We start from the raw sequence: 24,279 nt of genomic DNA, 5'->3' as shown, positions 1-24,279 counted from the left end.
TTCAGCAGGGAAATGCAATAACATTTCATGTGTCCTTTAACCAACCTCCACTGACTACACACTGACTTCATTTAACCAACTATGATAATACAAACTCATGGTTTTGGTTAGTGTTTTGTCATCTGTATTAACATTACATTTTCTAAGAGAAAATTTGTTCAAAAATAAGAAAAAGCCACTCAGATCGCACAGTAAATTTGCTCAAAGATCATTAATACACACTGAAAACTAACATTGCCATGTCATTTTCAACATGAAAACTGGTAAAAACTGTAGAAACTCTTAATATAAATTCCAACAATTCCAATTTATGTACATTTTTCCCCATTGTATTGTCACAGGAAGGAAACGTGCATGTATTCCCCAAACACAATAGATACATTACTGAAACTCAGTAAAAGTTTGATCATGGCACATTTGGTAACACAAACAGTACAAATGGCTTGTGAAAAAACACATTGTCTATATCAGGGGTTTTCAACCTTTTAGGACATGCGCCCCCACCAAGTTTGTCTAATTTCACTCGCGCACCCTCCACCCCCCATTATTCACACCAAATTACTTTATGAAAAATAACATAAACGCAAATATCCATTAAAACTATTAAGGCACCGAACAATTTTTCTTTTGCTCTTTTTGATTAACATTATTTTAATAAGAAATGCACGGATCCATTATACTGATGTAAATTTGATATTTTCTTTACTGTTTATGTTCACTTAAAACAACCGACTGTGCTTACAAAGATACTTGTCAACACAGCCATTGGTATTCACCTGCTGTCTGAGAAGGCTAAGGCTATCTGTTTGTGCACTTCACATGTGTGCGCGCGGTGCGCATAGAAATGCTTTATCATAGCGCGTGAGTACCGCTTTGAGATGTCTTGGGCTTAAATGGCTTAAAATTACTTCAGTGTTTAAACTGACAAGACTTAAAACATGTGAGAATTAAAAACTTTCTTTCACTGGCCTGATTGCTAAGGGCTAAGGTGACAGATGGGGGGCTGAAACTAACCTAAAAAGGGTTTAGAACGTAATTATACTGGAACATAAATATATAACCAGTTTACCTGATTCAGTGCGATGGCTGAGCGTGTTTCTGAGATAACAACATGCCGACATGGCTAACCGTAAATCATCTTACACTGTCAATAAGCGTGACTGATACTCCAGCCGACTCTGCTCTAACTGTCTGCAAGCAGTGGGAGTCAGATTGTGCTCTAGTGGATGGCTTAAGATTTGATAACTCATATTCATAAATCCTCAAGGGAATGTCTCTAAATTAACTGATGCTATGCCCCCCTTGAGAGGAAAACCCCCGGTCTATATTAGGGGTCGACCGATTATCGGCATGGCCGATTATCGGCGCCGATATTAAGCATTTTTATTGTTATCGGCATCATCCATTTTCTTAAACCGATTTGCCGATAAAACCATTTTATTTTGAAATGCGCGATCTGGCACTGATCCATCCACCTCAGTCAGAGCGCACCGCTCTGTGGCCTAGACTAAGCCCCGCCCATCGTCCGTCTGATTTGTTGGGAGTCACGAGCCTGGCCAATCAATACGGCTGGCGCGGCTGGAAAATGTTCCGCTCTCACACCGAAAGCACAGGAGCTGCTTCAGTGATCATCATCACACATCAATAAGTTATCTCTCGAAGGTAAGAATGCAGTAAACGTTCCTGAAGTTGCATTAAATCACTACACTGAAGTTGCAAAACACCTAAATATAATCGATTTATGATGACAAGCCCCGTTCAGTTATTATATTCCGTGAATTCCCGGTCAATGTCCGTCATTGCAGTGATATGCTTTAACGGATCATCACATCAGTGCTGAGATAGTGAAACTAAAACCTACTTCTCTCACCATTCGGCCAACTTAACGTTATATTGTGAATAGATTATCAACACGAATGAATTCACTCACGTCTGCTGCGTTTTTTTTTTTGTGTGTTGTTCACATAGCTTCACTGAACAGCGTCCATTCCGTTAGGGCTCTTAGTCAAATAAATTGCGCATATTTGGAGAAATGTTGCTTTATTCTAACATGATTGCAAAATAATTTATCATACAGATTCAGAATTACCATTATGCAATTTTGAAGAGCTGAAAGGGCATCAAGCGCGAGCTCTGACGCCCTGACGCGACGCGAGCTCCCTATTCCTGATTTAGTTATCTCCGCGGCCGCGCTCTCTCATTTGACTAATAACCAGGGTGCGATTTGCCGGGGGGGATGGGGGGATTTCCCCCCTTCTGGTCTATGCATCCCTGCCTCTGCTGAATAAACTTTTATCCCCGGTGGGGATAAAAGCATCATGCAAACCCGCTCTGACGTCCAGATCTGAATCAAATGATTCGCGATACGCGATCCGATTGAAGCGCATCGAATCAGTGAATCATTTTGCGACGCAATGGTTTAACTGATTCGGAGTTTCAAAAAGCTCCGTTGTGTTTTTTTCTCGCTTTCTCGATGTAATTTGTTGTTTGAATAACCGTTGACATTAAATCATTACAATTAATAGGCCTAATGTAGGCTTACAATGTTTTTATTAAACTGAGATCACACTAAATACCTTTCCGTCGTATTAAAAACATTTCATAAAATTTTTCAAAAGCATCCCCCCCCTTTGTTTATTTCACAAATCGCACTCTGCTAATAACCCTATGCTAATAACGTAAATTGTCAATAATCTAACATTGCACGTTTATGGATGACGCTGTCCTGTATACTTCCTAGTTTGTATCGCCGTGATAAACAGTCAAACAAACATTTTACACATAAAAAAAAAACAAAAAAAAAAACTATTACAATATGGGTTGTGTGTGATTTTAATGCAATTCTGGGTTGCAAATAAAATGCTAAATATAACACACACACACACACACACACATTATATATATATATATATATATATATATATATATATATATATATATACATACATAAATATATATATATATATATATAGAGAGAGAGAGAGAGAGAGAGAGAGAGATTACATTTATTTTCCATTATTTGTTCATTTGTTGCTGTTTAAATTTGCTTTAAGTTTTACTTTGTTTATAGGATGCTGCTGATGGATGCAAGTTTTACTTAGTTTACAGAATGCTGCTGATGGATGCTCCCAGCACTTTTTATGTTTGTTGTTATTATTAATATTAATGTTGTTATTATGAACAGTTCTCAGAATTAAAGATGTGTTAAAATAATTTAAAGAGAGTCTTTGTCAGAGGCCTTTTTATTCTTAAATTTTGACATTAATTTTCATTTTTACACAAGACACATATCGGTTCAAAATATCGGTTATCGGTCTCCTTGATCTGTAATAATCGGTATCGGCATCGGCCCTGAAAAATGCATATCGGTCGATCCCTAGTCTATATTACACTTTCAAGTAAGCAGAATATCGCTGTGGAGAGATCGCTAAACTCGTATTTTGTCATATCATCATCAGCGCTTGTTCCGACATCAGTAAACGCGCACAGGGTTGCCAGATTGCACAAATTAAATAAAACACTGGGCAGAAAGTGTATCCCTAAAGGAGAAAAGTACTGTTTTGGGGTTTCTTCACATCTGGCAACCACAAGCATGAATGCTAGTCAAGGCTTGTTAGCAATGCAAGATAACACAAATGCCAAATTAAAAACACGTTTCAGGATAAATAACGAGGCGGCCAATATCGTGACGATTATTTTTAATTAATCGAGAAAGGTGGATATCATTATCGAGATTATGATACGATTAATCGTGCAGCCCTACCTCAAACTATGCGCGAGAGATTAGCGGAGAGTCACGCCGAAAGGGAACTGCGGCTTGAAATCCGCCGGTTAGAAATCGAGGCGGAAACGCAAGTCAAGTTGCGAGAGCTTGAGTTGAGTGAGGCCAGAAATTTACCTGTTCCACCTGTGCAGAATGCTACACCTTCAACTGACTCTGGATCATCCGGGTGTACTTTGATATAAGTAAACATATATCTCTTGTACCCCAATTTAGATTAGCTTAGGTTGATTCTTATTTTACGGCATTCGAATGAATTACCTCTGCTCTACAGTGGCCTATAGATGTTTGGTTTTTGCTTTTGCAATGTAGGTTAATTGGCAAGGCTCAAGAAGTACGTGCTGCTCTGTCTTTGAAAGACAGGTTGGATTATGATGTTGTTAAAACAGCCATTTTGCGAACATATGAACTCGTACCTGAAGCATACAGTCAACGTTTCAGGAGCCATAAGAAAAATTCAGGTCAGACGTTCGTAGAATTTGCTACAGAAAAATGTGCATTGTTCGACAAGTGGTGTACATCCAATAGGGTGACAGATTTTCAGGAGTTGCACAAATTAATTCTCTTGGAGGAATTTAAGAGTTGTATTCCTGACCGTATTGTGGTTTACCTCAATGAACAAAAAGTAACTTCTTTGTCTTAGGCATCTGTTTGTGCTGAAGAGTTGTCCAAGGTTACCACCTAATGATTAAACACAAGAAAGGTTCAGAAAACGGGTTGATGTTTTGTCAAGAACTTAAAAGAATCACAGCGCTCAATGGATAAGGGACCAAATAACAATGCCACCAAACGGGTTAAAACGTCCGATGTGTTTTAAATAAAATGACTTTTAACATTTAAATAGAACACATTGTCAAACTGTAAAGCTTGTATAACTATTGATTTTACTATAGCCCTGCAGTGCAAACATTAATCTGAATGAATTATCGCACTTTGTTTTGTACTGAGAGGTAAATTTGCAGACGGTCCCTAAAACAGCCTAGACGATTGTGCAGCGAATATCAAACATAAACTGACTTTATTAACAAACTTCATAAAAAAAAAAAATCTGAGAAATGGCAGTCCTGTGGTTGAAATGTAGTTTTTAAAATAAAAAAGTACTATATCAAATTATGTTATTGTTATTGCCATTTTGCGCCAGCCCCTGATAACCGAGAGGAGAATTTATTTTGCAGAAATCGGCTAAAGCTAACAAATCATCCACAATCCCTCTCCAAACATGTTCAGATTCCCCTGACATTGGTGTCGTTGAATCAGTCTTCATACTCCTGCTGTAATGACGTAAAGCTCTTCTCACTGTCCAATGGCAGTAGGTGTTTATACATTTATAAGCGAGAGAGGGGTTGGCTCTTCAAATCGAGCCGAAAGTTGATTGGTTGCTCACACGTGTGTACTGTCCAATGTCATTTTTTAACTCAACTGACAAAGGGACAAAGAAAAGCAACTGGCAAATAGAGAGAGAAAATCAATTGCCAAATGCATTTTTAAAAAGCGACTTAAAATGTGCATTTAAAAAAGATTTATTAATGTACTTTTTTATTGTTTTATTGATCCACGTTTTAAAACATGAATTAAATAAACAGTTTTAAATTTGTCAATTTATTTATACATTAAATTTTTTTTTATTTTATTGTTTTATTAAACTATAATTTAAAGCACGAATTAAATAAACATCTTTAAATATGTCTATTAATGTGTCCATTTAAAAAGTGGTTTATTTATATACATTTTTATGTTTGAATTATTAAATCAATAAATTGATTCTTCATTTTATTTTTAAGCGGCACTCTCGGACCGAATTATTTTATCATTAGATTTTTTATTCATTTTATTTTTAAGCGGAATTGTGTTAAATCTTTAATGTACTGACGATCTAGTGTGCATAAAGATGGTATCGCTCTCTCAAAACTGTTCAGTCCATTCACATTTGAAAAATCTATTTTCAGTGTCCACTTTGCGTTACTTTACACTCGCCATGTTTTTGCTGTCACATCTGTATCTACACTGGACGCGACAATGCATTGCAAATCAATTGAACGTTGTGTCAGCACGTCATAAAATTTAAAAAAAAAAAAATTTTTTTTTTTTTTTTTTAGCTATAAAAATATAGGCAGCCATCAAAAAATTCACATCAGTCAGTCAACCATTATCCATGAGCATTTATGGTCTCCAGTCCATCTATGCATCTGAATGCAACGCTTTTTAAATGGGTCCTTCACAAAAACATTCACAGGAAAACATTCCCACAGGCACACAATGCTTAACTGCTTCTCTCAAACAGCATATTGACTTCGCCATATAAAAGTGAAACATTATAATATTTGCAGTCAGCTTTTGCCTTTCAGCTCTCCTTACACAAAGTCAATCCATTTTCCAACTTCAATAAAATAAATAACAAATAAATTACAAAAGTCAGTAGTGAGGAGAAAATGTTATATGCCTATTCTTTTCTACTGAACTGTCACAAGTCCAGAGAAACAGCATTAATACGGCAGCAACCACAAAGGAACAAATCTTTAGAGGAACGCACTGGGCAATAAACTCGGAGACACATGCACCGCACACTAATGTTTGGATAGAGTAATTACCTTAAAGCCGTCATTTGTTTGATCCACAAATCCAGAAATGTGTGTCAGTTGCAATCCAATAATGAGCAAAATGTCTTAAATTCCCATAAACTCCTCTGGGGTGAGGATGTTAGGTTGAGATGAAGGGTAATGCCTCTAGACTGTGATATGGAGCACTCATTAGCCTTTGCAAAGGTTTGACTTTCCACAGGACAGAATGAGGAAAAGAAATCCTGAAGGAGACACAGCTGAAAACATTCAACTTTGTCTGACACACCCAGAGGCTTTGGAATGGATCCCAGCTCTGAATGTTCCAGTCTGCATCAGACACAACACGCTTTAAAAAAGGAGGAAAAAAGAGAGGGAGAGAGAAAGAGAAACCCAACATGTATGCACACGCAAAAACGACAATAAACACAGCAGTGTTCAACAGAAAACAGCTTTTTACATGTTCTGAGTAAAATGTAAAAAAGATTCCCCAGTTCAGAGCAGGTCTTACCGCTCTCTCCGTGGAAAGTCATTAAATAGCACTTAACCTTTTATGGGCAGGGCCTGCAGTCACCTTACACAGGAAGTGGTGTCATTTAGTACATAAAGGTGTGTTTCCACAACTTGCATTCTCTTGAAGGTACACTGAGACACACCTCACACTTAATCACAATCATTCACTAAGAAATCTGACACAATGGCCTCAAGTTTAGTGTTACACATCATGGCATCTAACGTCGGCTTTTTGAGGTGATATTTCTTATCTTTGTTAAATAATAAAAAGAGCAAATATAGACATGATTACATGGCTACCTGTATACAGTCACAAGTCATGACAGAGTAAACCATGTTTTACTTGCATGGCTATTACGTTGAAAATACCCTAAAAACATTATGAATGTTACAGTTACTTTATCATTTCACTTACCCATTTTATTATTAGTGTCTAGTCTACAACAATAATTTTATTTAGACTCTTTCCCCACAAAACCACCCTCACACACACACACACACACACACACACACACCTCTCTTTGTAGCCTATGCTAAACTTTTTTCAGTGAAATGTTACGTAGCTTAGGAACAAATGGGAAAGATCATAAAAGAAGAGCAACTGCAGTTTCAATCACAATCTGTGTTTGGTACAACACAGCAAAACATGTTAAGAGAGGACAGGACAGGACAGCTATTCCACTACAAACATCACATGGTCACATTTATATTTGACTGCAGCTGTACAAGGTTTCAGTGATATGATGATCACAGAATGTTTTGAATCTCAATTCCACCGGCATTAGCCCTGGCAACAATAATCATTTCTAAGCTTGCAGCTTGTTAATAATACTAAGAAAACATGCGTTCATGTGGACTGCAGTGCACACAAAAACAAACAAAACACAGCAAAGCTAGCATAGTCCAATTCACAAACAAATTACTTTAGTTTAGTGGCCCCACTAGTATAGTAAGATTATTGTACAAATTACATTATGAGCTGCATCTCTTTTGATGACAGACGTTTTGTCATGCACATACGCATATCCAACTAATCCATAATGAAATTAGTTTACTTTCATTACTGATTATTGTCTTGCAACTTTACTCTGAACAGTACAAACATATTAAAACTAAAGTAAAAGACATATTTAATAACACACATCACTCACATGACTAGAAAAGAAAAACTCGAACAGGGGAAAGATACCCTTGGGCTGGTAACCAACATTTTTTATGCTGGAATCAAGGTTGTTGTTACGATGCCAAATTTATAGAGACCTCGACACAGGCCCGCCCAAAAAATCCCGAACACAAAAATGGTGAAAAACTGTGTAACAACCTAACTCCACAGTTCAGTAGGCTACTGCATAGTTTACAGTCTTTGTAACGTGTCTTCAGCAATTCATTTCAAACATTCATTATGTTTTTAGAAATAATTGTCTGAATTGCCTTCACACAGACTGCAAGGATTCTGTAACACTGTAAAAACAATGGAGACGACAACACATTGCTGAGGGTGCTGGAATCTCTCAGCTGAGCGGACACGCAGCGCTTGGACATTTGGATCAGACATCAGCCAGCAGCTAAGCACAAAAAAAGACCAATTTACTGTTACTGCGCAATAACTGTTTAATCTAGTTTATTGTATTTTCATAATCGTTGGAGGCCGAAATTGAAATCAAAACCTTTTTTAGATTAATGGCACAGCCCTACCACGTGGGTAGGTAATAAAGTAATAAATGACGAGAATTTTCATTTTTGGGTGAACTATCCCTTCAATGTGGCATTAACAACTCTATAACTTGGCAGATTTCATAGACTAGTTAATGACAGTGTTTCAGGACTATTGTAATGGTATTGGTGTGCTGAAGAGGTTAACTGAAAAACAAATCCGATTCCTGTAAGGTGAACAGTGGGTAATGAATCAATCGAAGTGTGTGTGAGTGAAGTTGGTGGAATGTATTTCATCAGAAGTGCAAGTCATAACTCATATCTGCAGGAAGTGTGTATGCAGTTCTCAATACATACAGTTCAGATCAGAATGAATGCATATCGGTCGATCCCTAGTTTAAAGTATTGAAATTAAGCAATAATTAAAGGGACAGTTCATTAATTAATGAAAGTTATGTTGTTAATTATCTGAAAGATCTTTGTTCTCCTCCGGAACACAGATTAAGATATTTTTGATGAAATCCGAGAGCTTTCTGACCTTCAGTATGCAGCAATGCAACTACCCAGGTACAAAGCCCAGAAAGGATTGTAAGGACATCATTAAAATAGTTCATGTAACATCAGTGGTTCAACCGTAATTTTATGATGCTATGATAATACTTTTTGTATGCAAATAAAACAAAAATAATGACTTTATTCAAATATTTTTTATCTTCAGTGTCACAGTCTTCAATGTGCAGCATGTTCCGTGTCATTTTGGGGTGAACTATCCCTTTAAGACGCTCCAATCAGCTTGAGAATACTTGCTGAGGGTGCTGGAATCTCTCAGCTGAGCGGACACGCAACGCTTGGACACATTGGATCAGACATCAGCCAGCAGCTAAGCACAAAACAAGACCCAATTTACTGTTACTGCGCAATAACTGTTTAATCTAGTTTATTGTATTTTCATAATCGTTGGAGGCCGAAATTGAAATCAAAACCTTTTTTAGATTAATGGCACAGCCCTACCACGTGGGTAGGTAATAAAGTAATAAATGACCGAATTTTCATTTTTGGGTGAACTATCCCTTCAATGTGGCATTAACAATTCTATAACTTGGCAGATTTCATAGACTAGTTAATGACAGTGTTTCAGGACTATTGTAATGGTATTGGTGTGCTGAGAGGTTAACTGAAAAAACAAATCCGATTCCTGTAAGGTGAACAGTGGGTAATGAATCAATCGAAGTGTGTGTGAGTGAAGTTGGTGGAATGTATTTCATCAGAAGTGCAAGTCATAACTCATATCTGCAGGAAGTGTGTATGCAGTTCTCAATACATACAGTTCAGATCAGAATGGTTTAAAGTATTGAAATTAAGCAATAATTAAAGGGACAGTTCACCCAAAAATGAAAATTCTGTCATTAATTACTCACCGTCATGTTGTTCCAAATCTGAAAGATCTTTGTTCTCCTCCGGAACACAGATTAAGATATTTTTGATGAAATCCGAGAGCTTTCTGACCTTCAGTATGCAGCAATGCAACTACCAGGTACAAAGCCCAGAAAGGTTGTAAGGACATCATTAAAATAGTTCATGTAACATCAGTGGTTCAACCGTAATTTTATGATGCTATGATAATACTTTTTGTATGCAAATAAAACAAAAATAATGACTTTATTCAAATATTTTTTATCTTCAGTGTCACAGTCTTCAATGTGCAGCATGTTCCCGGTCATTTTGGGGTGAACTATCCCTTTAAGACGCTCCAATCAGCTTGAGATGTTAGGAATCTACCTGGAAGAGGATGTGTATTTATATTTTCCTAATTCAAGATGAAGATGACAGTTGAGATGCCAAAGACCCTTCAAGGACTGCATAAAATAGTTGGGGTCAGGGGTGAAGGAGAAAAAAATAATTAACCACAAGCTGTTTCGGGAGGTTTTTTTTTTTTTGCATTCAGGATTATATTTATTTATTTTCACTCAAGAGCAACTTCAAAGTGAGTGTATGCTTTGGACAGAAGGACAACTGGTCTGGGACTGTTCTCCAGGGGGTCTATAGTCAAGGTGCAAATACAGACACTGTCCCTTACAGCCACAGAGCAAGCTTTCCAACACAACATGACATTACTCAAAATAATGACCATGACCACTTATCAATGTGGGCAAGCACTTCAGCATTATCAATCACACACTTCACAGTGGTTCTATGGGACCCTAACCTTGACAAACCCATTGGGTTTTTAATTAAAGCAAACATTACCAGGAGTCAGCAGAGACAGCAGTATTAATGTTCAGTTCAAGCAGAATACACTATTTGATCTTCAAATCCTTTCCTAGAAAAGATGCTGAAAAAAAGTAGGAATATATTACACATCTCAGAATGAATTCCACTGGTCTATTACTTGTGGTTGGCCTCATGGAAAAAGAGTCTCTATATGGTAATACTCTCAAACTTAAACAGCCTTATGAAAACACAGGCTACAGTAACAGTAAAAGGAAGACACCCCTGTAAAAAAATAAAATAAAATAAAAATCTCCAAAAATAGAAGTGCACCAACCGATCGCCATCTGATCTTAATGTAACATATGGTGCAATCTGTTTGTATTTGATTGGTAAATTGTATATTGATTTATATGTTGTGGAGTCAAGACATTTGCAAATATGATTAAAAGATGAATATGCAACAAAACTACAGAATGTCACATTTTATTATTAGGTCTTTCGACACACATACATGTTTTACCAAATAAAAAGGACAGCACTTTTAGAGTTCATCCCACTATTTGATGTGAGCATAAGTATTGGAACAGTTGAATTTAAGTCAGATGTAAAAGATTAAAAGCTATTATTTATTTGCAGATCCCTTGCATGCAATCAGAGCAGTGAGTCTGCAACCCATAGACATCACCTGACTCTTGGTCTTATGCTTTGAAATGCTTTTCCCCAGCCGTTAATGCAGCCAATTCCAACTGCTGCTTGTTTTGGGGAGTTTCTGCCTTTAGTCTCCTCTTCATCTGGTGAAATTAATGTTCATTTGGATTTAAATCTGGAGATTGATTTGGGCAATCTAAGACTTTAAATTTCTTTGCCCTGATAAAGTCCTTAACTGAACTGGCAGGGTGTTTTGGGTCATTGTCCTGATCCAATATGAAGTGCTTTCTAGTGAGTTTGGTGGCATTTTCTTGAATATTGGTGGCCAAGATGATTTTGTACCCTTCCAAATTCATTCTGCTACTGCCATTATACATTAAATCAACATTAAAATGAAGAGGTCCTGTTCTAGAGACAGCTATGCATGCCCATGCCATGACACCACCTCCACCAAGCTTTACTGATGAGGTTGTATGCTTAGGATCATTTGCAGTTCCCTTTTTTCTCCACACTTTTGCTTTCCAATCACTTAGATAAAGGTTAATCTTTGTCTCAACGGTCCATCAACTCAGTTCCAAAACTCTTCTGGCTCACATTTGTGAAGAATCTTGCCTTTCTATGTTTGGTGCTGATCAGAGGTTTGCATCTTGCTGTGTAGCTTCTGTAATTCTGTGTCAAATTCTCCTGCGGACTGTAGATTGTCAGAGCATCACCCCAGCGTTCTGGAGGTTGTTGGTGATTTTACAGACATGTATTTTAGGGTTCATTTTCACAGCTTTTATGATTTGTCTGTCATCAAGTACTGTTGATTTTCTCAGCTGATCAGGGCGTCGTTGGTTGCTGATGTCGTTGGTAGTTTCCAAACTCTTGATTTCTCCATGCCCTTTGTTTTTCCTTTAGTTCTAATTGACTTCCTCTTTTCTTTTAGCATCCAAATTGCTTGCTTTTCTTTCAGAGTCGGCTTCCTCGTCTTCATACTGGTTTGTGTGTGTCATCATCGAATGCAAGACTAAGAATGCAGATGCAATGGATATAACTGATAAGACACATTCCCTGCTCTTAATATCTGATGAATTAATGCAACAGGACACAGCTGATCATTTAGAAAGACCTGTGAGGCAACTGTTCCAATACTTATGCTCACATCAGATAGGGAGATGAAACTCTAAAAGTGCTGATCTTCTTAGCTGGTAAAACATCTTTGTGTTGAATCACCCAATAATAAAATGTGACATTCTGTACTTTTGTCTCATATTCATCTTTTAATCATATTTACAAATTCTTGACTCCACAACAAATAGAACAATTTTGTCTTTACTGTTCCAATACTTATGGAGGGCACTGTATATAGTATTTGTCTTAATACTGCACAGCACTACTCTAATTAACATGTGCTCAGCCCTTTGCTCAACAAATAAATATGTGAACACAAATCAGACTACACTTAACTTAACGTCATTTGCGGCAGTCAGGTGGTATATAGCAAAAAACCTGAGTGCTTATGCGAGATTTCAGTCTCTCAGCCCAGTCTTTCAGTGTGCTTTCACTCTTGGTTCACTTGCCTAGTCCGGACCCAAGTTCGATTGCTTCCCCCTCCCCCTGCCCCCGCTGGACTGTGTTCATATTATAATATTTGAGTCCAAACCGCGGTTCGTTTGCGTCATCAAGCCAGCAGCTGTTTACCCAGTTGCTTAGTAACGATGGCGCAGGAGAAGGCGGCTAATGCATAACATTACTCTCTGCATTTTTATGTATTTACGTTTTTTAACCGTTCGTTTTGTTTACAAAGCTTCGGTACATAACGGCACTTGCGTCTGTCTTACGTATGTACTGCAAATGCTCTAAAGAACGCTGAAGGTGAACAGAAATGAGATATGTAGCTCTCTGCTTGCAGCGCGTCAGTCACGCTCGTCAGGAAAGTGAGTGAAACACACACCAAACACACATTTTCATCAAATAATACGTCATTAATAGCGGTTCACTTCCGCGATTGGTACGATTGCGTTCCCACAGGCAGTGAGCCGTACCAGAGTTCACATGAACCGTACCCCAAACCACCGTTTTTAAGCGGACTCAGGTACGGTTTGCGGGTGCGCACTCAAGTTCGGAAAACAGTGTTCACATCATCCAAACTAGCCGAACTCTGACGTCAATCGAACCTGGGTGCGCACCAAAAGTGCTAGTGTGAAAGCACCCTCAGTCTCTCAGCCCAGTGCTATTCTGACTACTTAAACTGAAACTTAAACTTCCGGGGGCGCGGCCTGCTGCTGACCCTGTGTCTCGCTGTCTTGTGGTATTTGTTTTGTGGATCTAAGTTGTAATTTTATTCATTTTTAATTTTGGTTTCTTAAATTGGGAGCAGTATGAATGTGTTCATGATCAGCATGGCCTTGGCGCTGGTTGGATTGGTGCTGGCGGACGAAGCCTTTGAAGATCAACTGGCTTCTATGGTGTCGAGCCAGACTTATTCAAGAGACTTCTTGCTATCATTACGATATGATAATCACGCCGTCGATTTAAAGATTCCAACAAGTGGATGTTTGCACAAAAGAAGGAGATCAAGAATTAAGAAGCGAGGGTCGAGAGGAGGAATTCGCAACAGATTGCGGAGCCGTGGAAGCCGTCACCCACTTCCATTGATCACGCTGTCTAACGTGAGATCTCTTAATAACAAGACGGATGAGGATGTGCTTCGAGTTAAACAAGAGGAGGAATTTAGGAGCAGTAATCTCATCTGTTTTACGGAAACATGGTTAAATGAAGATCATAGTGTGGATATCGAGGGATTTACCACTATACGAGCCGACAGAGACAAGGTAAAATCACGGAAATCTGTTGACAGGGGACTCTGCATGTATGCTGATAAGAACTGGTCATCACAGTATACTATAATTGAACAGACTTGTACCCTGGACTATGAGACTTTGGTTGTATCTTTTAGACCCTTCTATCTACCACGGGAATTTGGTCGAATAACCATATTCCTAATATATGTACCAGGTCCTAATAATAACCAGGCAGCAGAGCATATTGCAGAGTGCTTTACTAGGATCCTAACAAAGTCGGCAGATCAACCAGTCTTCATACTGGGGGATTTTAATACACTTTCATTAACAGAGACTCTTCCACACCTGCAACAATATTGATTGTCCAACCCGTTTCTCATGCACACTGGATTTGTGTTATGGCAACATTGACGACGCATACAAGGCATCTACTGCCAAAATACAGACAACTTGTTAGAAGGGATAAACCAGTGGAAAAGAGAATTCAGGTTTGGAGTAAGGACAAAGAAGACATGTTAAAGGACTGTTTTTGCACTACAAACTGGGATGTCTTTTTTGATTCAAGCAGAGACCCTCACAAACTAACTGACTGTATTGCCTCTTATATTCAATTTTGTGAAGAAACAGTTATTGATGCTAAAATGGTTAAAATCTACTCAAATAATAAGCCATGGCTCTCTAAAGATTTAAAGAAACTCCTTAATGAAAAGAATTGGGCATTTTGTGAAAATAATTCTGAGGGGTTTAAAATTAAAATGAAGGAACTGAGAGCTATGATACAGAAAGCAAAAATTGATTTCAAAGTCTAGGTAGAGGATCCGTTAGTGAATCAAGATGTAAGGAGTGCTTGGCAAGGCTTGAATAAAATGATGGGGCGTGACTCAAGAAATGTAAATAATGATATCACTATAGGGACAGATGCTTTTAAATGGGTTAATGATTTGAAATTGTTTTATGGAAGATATGATGCAGCCGACAACTGAAGTAAGATTGAAGAAATAAGTCATAAGATTCCAGTGGGGCCACCCATTTGGTTGACAGGGGACTAAATTAGAAGGTCCCTTAAGCCTGGAACACACCAAGCCGATGGTCGGCCGTCGGCCAGTTTTCGTGCGTCGGCCGACTAAATCTTCTCAGTGTGTTCCGCACCGTCGGCTGAAATTGGTCCTCGTCGTCTTTGTAATGGCCGACTCGACATGTTGAATCGGCGTCGGGGCTTGTCAGCCAGTCGGGCCATCTGATCATTCTGATTGGCTGTTCAACCAGCGAACCAGCACGCTAGAAAAAAAAACGGAAGTGACGAAGCAAGTAAACAACGAAGTCAACGGGGACATACTTGCTTTTCTCATTTGTTTGCATTTCTCATGATTAATTCTCATGATTATCATTCATGATTATTTAAAAAAGATGCAACGTGTCAGACATTTCCAAAATATCACAAATCCGTCTGTGGATAGCGAGACTCTGATATGCTTTTTCTTTGTATATGTTTTGTATCCCTGTAGCTTCTTCCAGTTTCCTGCTTTGAGTAACTACTGCCAAGACTACTGTCACCTGCTGGTACGGAAAGGTATTTCCTACGCAGGCGCAGAACGGACGTTCTAGTTGGCCGTCGGGTGTCGAGAATCGCCTTGGTGTGTCAGGGCAAATCTGGACCAAGACGCTGCCGACGTGAGCCGACCCTGCAGTCTGCTTTCATTGCCACTAGTTCGTCGGCATCGGCTTGGTGTGTTCCAGGCTTTAAATGCATTAAGCCCTATAAAGCGCCAGGTCCAGATGGCCTTAAGGGCAGAGTTTTAAAGATATGTGTAAATGAACTAACTGACCCCCTAACAAAATTATTTCAGGTTTTATTAGACTTACAGACAATACCAAGTACGTGGAAGTTATCCTTTATACAACCCCTTCCGAAAAAAGTGAGAGCAAAAGATCTAGAGGACTTTCGTCCTGTGGCGTTAACCTCAATACTAGCTAAATGCATGGAAAGAGTAGTTAGTTATCATCTAAAACCATAGATGTACTGCAATTTGCATATAAATCGCAAAGAAGAACAGAGGATGCAACGCTCACTATGGTCGATACAATTGCTAGCCATTTACAACAAGCAAAGGCTTATGTGAGTGTTCTTTTTATTGATTACACCTCTGCCTTTAATACCATGCAGATACATTTACTCTCGGAATGTCTCCTGGATCTAGGTGTGAATGGGGGAATAGTTCATTGGATAAAGAATTTTCTAACAAATCGACCACAGCGAGTTTGTGCTCGGGGGTTCAAATCAGATATTATATCTTTAAACACGGGGGCACCCCAAGGATGCGTCCTGTCACCTCTTTTATTTTCTGTTTATACAAGTGGTATATAAGAGTGCAGCATGAGAATTACAAACTATATAAATATGCAGATGATATGGCACTTGTGGCACTTTTATGGAAAGACTGTGTACATTTTCGGAACCGAAACTTAGAAATTGCTCACGGTTCCGGTTCTTTTCAAAAAACAGAACCGGTTCCCAAACCTATCGAGGACCTTTCTCCATCCTGCCCCCCTCTTTCTCCCACTTTGCTTCCTGACAGTTCTGTCCTTCTGTAACAAAAAAAAAAGAAGAAAAAAAAAATGTCCTACCTGTCCCACCCGCAAATGACATCTATGCACATTTCACATGAAACTTTTCATTTCAGTTTCAGTTTGCTGTATTGAATTCAGCGTGCACTTATTTTAGTCTCTAGCTAGTTCACAACAAAAACAACACTAAACATAAGCCGTCCACATTAAGGTCATGTTGCAAGTCACATCATTCTGAAGAGATTCCTCAATAGCTTGTGAAGGCATGGACGCCAGCCAAGATTAGGCTAGATCTATTTACACAGCCACACATGACATGCAGCCAGAAATCCTGTTAGCAAGTTAACAACAGAAGCACACTCTGATTCATGTGGTCAGTCCTGTTTTCAGAGCATAAGAATTGTGTAGACCAAAAAAAGATAAGTAAATAAAACTGGGCTATACCAAATTAAAAAACTTTTAATAAATTGATGTTAAATTGTTTGAGCTTCATTATTTTAATTCATTAGACATGCTTTTGATTAAGAAAATTGATTTTAACCATTAAAAAGGAGTACCCCCACCAAAGCCGTAGACCTGGGGGAAACACTGAATTCCCATTGGAGCTGTTCTCAGTTAGTTTTTTTGCTGTGAGACAACAAAACATATGAGTGGGGGGGTTACTATCAACACTGACACCCCTTTAAGTGTCACTGTCTGCTCCAGCCTCTCCAGCATTTCCTTAGATTTAGATTGTATACACTTGGGGAGGTCTGTGGGATGCAAAGTGGGCAGTACAGGAGATGAGTATCTGGACTAAGCAAGAAACAAGTCGGAGGTGGCATACAGGACAGGCTGACCTGCACTCTTTAGACTCTAATAAGTTTGATGGAAGGCTTGATTGTGTTTATGGGGTGCAGTCTAACATGTGTTCATAATTAGTTTTTAAAAAACACATTATTTTTCAGATAATTTACCTTTATTCCACACCACTCTGTCCCTTCTCTGAGAAACGCGCTGATCATTTCCTGCTTTTATGAAGCCCCTCCCTCAGAAATACGTGATGGGCTCTGATTGGTTAGCGAGTTCAGTGTGTTGTGATTGGCTAAACCTCCTCAAATGCATCTAAACGTCCCGCCCCTCACCTCAGCGGCATGAGCTTCGGTTGTATTAAACAACGGCGTTGTTAATATCTGTTATCAGTTTGAGCCTGATTGAGAAGTAGAGGATATTACTGAAGAGGATCGTGCAGAACCTGTGCAAGCACGGCTTTTAATGGTAGGCCTGTTTTTTGTTTGTTGTTGTCTCATACTATTAGATACACTGTTATTTTTAAATGCTAGTGCTTATGTTAGCTTTTAATATATGTAGGTCCCTATGAAATCTGTTTTATTTTTTTCCAAATTCTGTTTTTTTCCATTTTAATTTTTCTGGATTCTGTTTTTTTTCCATTTGTATTTTTCTCGACTCCTTTTTAATAGTTAAATAAAATTGTATTAATCAAAAAGCAAGTCTAATGAATTAAAATCATGAAACTTTTCAACATCAATTTATTAAAAGTTTAACAAAACTTACATTTTTAGGGCCCTATGAAATGTTTTATTTTTTCTTACCATATTTTTTATAGTAACCAAATTATGTTTTAGCATGTCTAATTATTTGAATGCATAAAACAACTTAATTTATTAAATTTTTTCCTCTGAAATTCTATGCAGTGTATTTAAATTTTTCTGGTTATCAATTAAAGGCATAAAACATTAATCTCATTTATCCTTTAATTATTGAAAATTAAGCAAACTGTTTTTTTTTTTTTTGGCAAACAAAGGGGATTTACTATTAAAATTAAAACCTGAAGAAGAAATGTTGTGTGATTATTCCTTAAAAAAATAATGTTTGTTTCATTTTAGTAGTAGTAGGCTATGTACATTCTACTGAAAAATAGACTCCAAATGAAACCGGACTTTTCTTCTTTCTTCTGTTCAAATCAAATGGTCAGATGCTCATGAAGTGACTCTCAGAGCAGTTCTGGAGATGTTGTTCATGTGTTCACATCCTCATATAGAGAGACCGCAAACTGACATAAATCACTGCGAGCGTCACACGCGCTTTAGTATGTGTGTACTGAACGAAACCGTGCGTCTGCGCACACAGAACATGCAGGATTCATATTTAAAATGACTTTTGCGGCTTAATATTACAGATACTAGTCTATATCGCGATTTGATTTAAGTGTAATGACCTACTTTTTATTAATTCATTTAAAATTTGACAAATTTCGTGACATTCCGTGTTAAACTGTGAATTCCATTTTTATGACTGGATTCCGTGATTCCCTCCGCGTGTGCAGAGCATATTAAGCGAGTATTAGTATTAAGAACCGCTGCTTTAGAAAACTGATTTTGAAACTTGTGAATCCATTAGAATCGTTAGAAGACAGAATCATGATTTTTCGTGCACCTCTAGTTTTATCTTCCTCTTCTCTAAAGCAGCGCAACATGCCCCGCCCCGCCCCCACCGTTGCATGTTCCCAGGGGCGGGGTTTATCAGGGTTTGTGACATCACAAACCCGGGAAGTAACTTGTTGTAGTCCCTACGAGCCGTTTTTGTAGGCATTAAACTGCCAGAAATTTAAAAGACTATAGATATCTCCGGTTGCATTGAACTTTCAACTTTCAACTTTCAACTTTGTAACTTTGCAGATATAGTTTGTGATTTTGCAGATATAGTTTCACACTAACTAACGTTAAAAAAGTGAAAGTGCAATCAACCACCCCTTTAAGGTAAAGTAGACTTTTTTTTTACTGATGCACTATTCCAATTATTATAACCAGAAAGCTCCTGAACCTATCATCATCTCGCAGAACAATTATGCACCATATTATGGTCAGTGCCAGAGTAAGAAAGAATATTAGGTAAGAGTTTGTTTTGTTTTGTAGCTCCGCCCCCTGAAACCCTGGCATTCCCGGGATTCCTGCACAGTGCTCACCTGGCCCTACTGACTAACACCCCCCACTCACCTTCAGCAAACACATATTAATATCCACTGCTCTCTGACTGAGAAACATTAAACAGACGAGTAACAACTATGGACTGTGTGTGGGCTAGCCGAGACAGTCACAGGAGACAGATTAAGATAGCATTAACTTAATATCCTCCTCCTCACGCACTGACCTCCATCTCCAGCCGTAAATAAATAAATAAGAAAGAAGGAAAGAAAGAAAGAAACCCCTTTGATAAAACTGCAGACAAAACTCTTCGCCGAACGTTAACTCCACTCAATCAGCAGCCAGCTCAAACTTTCCGCATTAATCAAAGTCGCACTTTGGGTCGTCAATATGCGAATAATACTGCCTTCTCCTTACCTTTCGGAGCACTTGTTTAATCCAGTCGGTATGTTTAAATATCAAAACTGATGGAGAAGAAGTACTCTCGTGAATCCACTGCCATACTCCAGGAGCTGCGCCGCACTCCGGGCGAGCGGAACACCGGTGACGTCAGCGCACCCTGGGATTCAAGCCCCGCACGCCATTGGCCCACACCGGGGAGAGCGGAAGCTCGGTTGGACGGCTGTGTTGTTGAATTGGCCAATAGGAGAGGAGAAAACAGTTTCCATGGTTATGGTCGCTCTTTTTGATGACTCTGTTGAATCTTTTTTGGAACTGAGATTTTGGCAAGATGTTTTAAGTTTCATTAGGAGTAACATTTATAATGAATGTGTTCTGTTTCGGAAGGGTGTAGTACTGGGTTTTATTGAGTATGAACAATCTAAAAGTGAATCTGATTTAGATTCTTGCTAAATTTCACATCCACAGGAGATGCAAATATTCAAACTCCAGACGTGTCTTTTTTTTTTTTTTTTTTTTTTTTATAGAAGAATTTGAGCAATACCTTTTTATTGACTGAGTTGTCTCAGAACGAAAAAGCATTAAAAACCTTATCTGTCTGTAACTATTTTCCCATCTTTAATGACAAGTCTCACTTTATTTTTCAGTTTGGAATGTATTAAACACCCCCTTTTCTTTTTTCTCTTCTTTTTCTTCTTCGTTTTTGTTATTATTATTTATCATTTTTATGTTGATGGTTGTATTATTTTTGTGCACTGTTCTTGATTTTTGAGCATTAATAATAATAATAAAAAAGTAAATGTTGGACTAAACAGAGAAAAAAACATCAACCATTAAGGTAATAGTTTTTACCTTTGTGTTAGGGCTTAGGTGTGCTGTTTGAAGTTATGTTCTTCCTTTTAATAGTTGCTAGTACTTTGAGTAACTAAAGAAATATTTTAAGATGTTTAAAAAGAAAAACATTAGATTTGCATAATTAATTCAGTAAATTAATGACTTTACATCATGGATAATACTGTCAGTGGACACTGTATGTGTAAAGCTATTCAGAGAAAATCTCATTGTAAATGATATTTAGTTAATCTGGACAATCAAAACAGTTCTAAAACAAGTTCAGTACATCTCAAAAGCTACGTATATACTAGACAATAGTGTCATTATTCAGCTCAAATCTGTTCAATGTTGATTCAATCCAGTTTAGTAAGAGTGTCGATGCTGCAAAAAGTTAGTGTTATTATCCAGCTCAGTTAAGTTCAAATTCTGATAACGTCAGTGCAGTTAAATCAAAAATATTACTGAATATTGATAGTATTTTAAACCTGTCATATACATTGCATTGATTTTACATTTATACAAAGTCCTACATTTGTATAAATGTAAAATCAATGCAATGTATATGACAGGTTTAAAATACAACCAATATTCAGTAATATTTTGTTCTCCTGAATTATTCGCTGATGATCAGCAGAGATGTTTGTTCTTTTGTCACAAACCACTGCTCCGAAGACAAAGGTAGGCAACTGTGATCAGACTTTAAAATTTTATCCAGAAAATGATCTGTCAGCATAAGGGTATACTGCCTGCAGTGCCACTTCTGTACAGACATTCATGAATTCTACAGTTTAGTGTTGTTCTGTGCAAAGACTATAAATATATATTCAGATATAAACTATGTATTACTTACATGTCATTTTGGGGCGGAGTATCTCTTTAAGTTAGATACATATTTTTTAACAAAAGAATAACAACAACAAGAAAAAAAAATATTTATAATTGAATCACACAAGCCTTGCCCCTGTTTATACTATACTGTACATTATTAATCTGTGTGTGTGTGTGTGTGTGTGTGTGTGTGTGTGTGTATGAGGGAGAGAGAGAGAGAGACAGAGAGAGGTGATTTGAGTGAGTGTGATTTATTAATATTTGTGAGTGAATGTGTGTGCACATGTATGTGTGCATGGTTGTGCTTGCAAGTCTTTTGCTTTTGTTTTTTTTTGTTTTTGTGTGTGTGTTTATGCGTGGTTGAGTTCACAACTGTATGATTTTTTATTTTCTTTTATGCATCCCCATAAATTATCCATAAGCTTTTCACTCAAAGAGTAACACTGAAAACCAATTATTAGACAAATGTACTGTTCACATGCTACTGCCAAAAAAAAAAAAAAAAAAAACACATTTCCTTATAAACAGTGAATAACCATTTACAATGCATTCCACTTGCAAAAAAAAAAAAAGTTCTCAATAAAACTGTTTTCACTGGTATATTTTACTGTTTCTGTTGTAAGAAAACGGGTGGAATATGAAAAAGAGACTGAAAGAGCCCGTTAAGACTACCCGCTCTCCGTTAGATGTTAATCAAAATACACATAAGATAAAGACAATGACTGCACTGTGATTTCGGCTATATTTGCATGTTAAATAGAGTTGACAGAATATCTTGTTTAACCTTAAGCTCGAGTCCCCCACCTCTGGATAATAAAGGTAGCTGCTTTCTGCATTTTGCAAAGAAAAACTGCTTGCCGTTTTTCTGCAAAGAAGAACTTGATTTACTAAAACAGAATAAGAGAACTGCTGTTTACAATCAGATGGGATTGTTTTTATTAAGGGACCACTGAAAGAGAAGGTTGAAAAGTGAAAATTAGATAAAGAGCTGATTGCTCAGACACAATTTAGTCAGGAGTTACAAAGGTTCATTTGATTAATGTAGTCTCTGAGTGTTAAAATTTCAGATGACTTCTGGAACAGTGCCTTGACAAAGGGAAGCAATGAACTGGAGTCTGTCTAGAAGTGGCGAAGAGGCAAAAACAACTGCAGAGAGAAGAAAAGGGAGGGGCTGGACGCTTACCTCCCCTCCTGAAAGAGGAGATCACACTTCAGCATGGAGAAAGACTGAATTAAAGCAGGAAAAGGTGAATCTTTCACTTGAAATTTTTCCTGAGGGTGAAGAGAACATTGTGAAATGCAAAACTCTGGCAGAAGCAATCAAAAGCCAGACTGAGAAGAAGCAGAGAAACAATGGAGGCCGTATACCACAACATCAGGCCTTTGAGTGTCATCACAGACTGACCACCCAGTGCAACAGCCAAACAGCTTCACCAGGCTGATGATCTAACCAGAAAAACCTCCCTCCCTTCGTTTGCACAGGTGCTGCATTTTCAATGATGACTAGAGACTGCTTCAAATTTTGTTAATTATTTTATTAACTTTATTAATCTTGATTATTCTCTGGTCTCAAAGCACTTCTTTAAATTCTGTGTTTTAACTAACCTTCTCAATCTGCTTTTCAAGAGGTACCAGTCCAGCTGTTACCAATGCTGGTGTGCTAGCAAAATGCTCGACAAAGGAGATATAGAAAAGGGTACTTTTAATGATCCACAGGAGAATAGGTGCACAACCAAACACAGATCATCGTTGCATTCAACGTAGTCGTCAAACGATAAACAATAGCGGACCAACTGGAACTAAACAGACAGGGTATTTAAACACAAGGAAAGTAATCAGAGGAATGGAAACAGGTGGGTAGTAATCAATTAACAAAACGAGGAACGGAACATGACCAAATAAGGAGAACTCAAAAGGAACAGAAGTCCATAACTGTAACAGTTCACCCCCTCCCGGAACGGTGCGTCCTCGCACCGACAGAGATAGTCCAGAGGAGGGAGGGTGGGGGTTCAGGAGGTGGGCGAGGGGCAGGCCATGGAGAGGAAGCATAGAGCATAGAACCAGGGTGGAGTGGATGGAGGGAGGAGCCAGGGAGGAGCCTGGAGCAGGAGGAGCCAGATGGACATCCAGCCAGCATAGCGGCCCATGGTGGAGTCGACGGTGGGAGGAGCCATGGTGGAGGAGGAGCCGACAACACCAGGGGACCGACTGACGGAGACTGAGCCGATGGATGAGGAGCCCAAGATGGAGCAGAGCAGCCGCAGAGCCAGGGTGATGCCGAGGATCCGGAGGGCCAAGGCGGAGCAGAAGGCTCAGGCGACCAAGGCGAAGACCGCTGCAGAGCCGAAGCGACTGAGGATGGAGGTGGAGCCGGAGGGAAGGAGGAGCCTGACAGAGCCGGAGGGATGTAATGACGAGGCGATGCCAGAGGAGTGGATTCCTGAGGTGGTGGATGGTCGACAACTGACCAAGGTGGAGCCGGAGGGACGAGGGAGCCTGGTGGAGCTGGTGGGATGCCGGGCACCGGTGGAGCCGAGGGAGCTAAGAGCCAAGGCAGAGCCGATGGGTCGGAGGTCAGAGGT

General features: G+C 38.6%; 1 protein-coding gene across 1 annotated transcript in view; it reads right to left on the bottom strand.

Annotated features, from left to right (window-relative positions):
• Positions 1 to 20,199, bottom strand: part of LOC109096226 (plakophilin-4-like) — a 74,351-nt gene extending 54,152 nt beyond the window's left edge. Inside the window, exon 1 of the mRNA XM_042730578.1 lies at positions 20,054 to 20,199. The gene's annotated coding sequence lies outside the window, so the exon portion shown is untranslated. The remainder of the gene's footprint in view (positions 1 to 20,053) is intronic.
• Positions 20,200 to 24,279: the final 4,080 nt, after the last annotated feature.

This window comes from Cyprinus carpio, chromosome B9 (genome assembly GCF_018340385.1).
Source record: "Cyprinus carpio isolate SPL01 chromosome B9, ASM1834038v1, whole genome shotgun sequence".
In the NCBI taxonomy this organism is placed as follows: Eukaryota; Metazoa; Chordata; class Actinopteri; order Cypriniformes; family Cyprinidae; genus Cyprinus; species Cyprinus carpio.
Note: the sequence above shows the minus strand (reverse complement) of the source record. Positions and strands in the feature narration are given on the sequence as shown.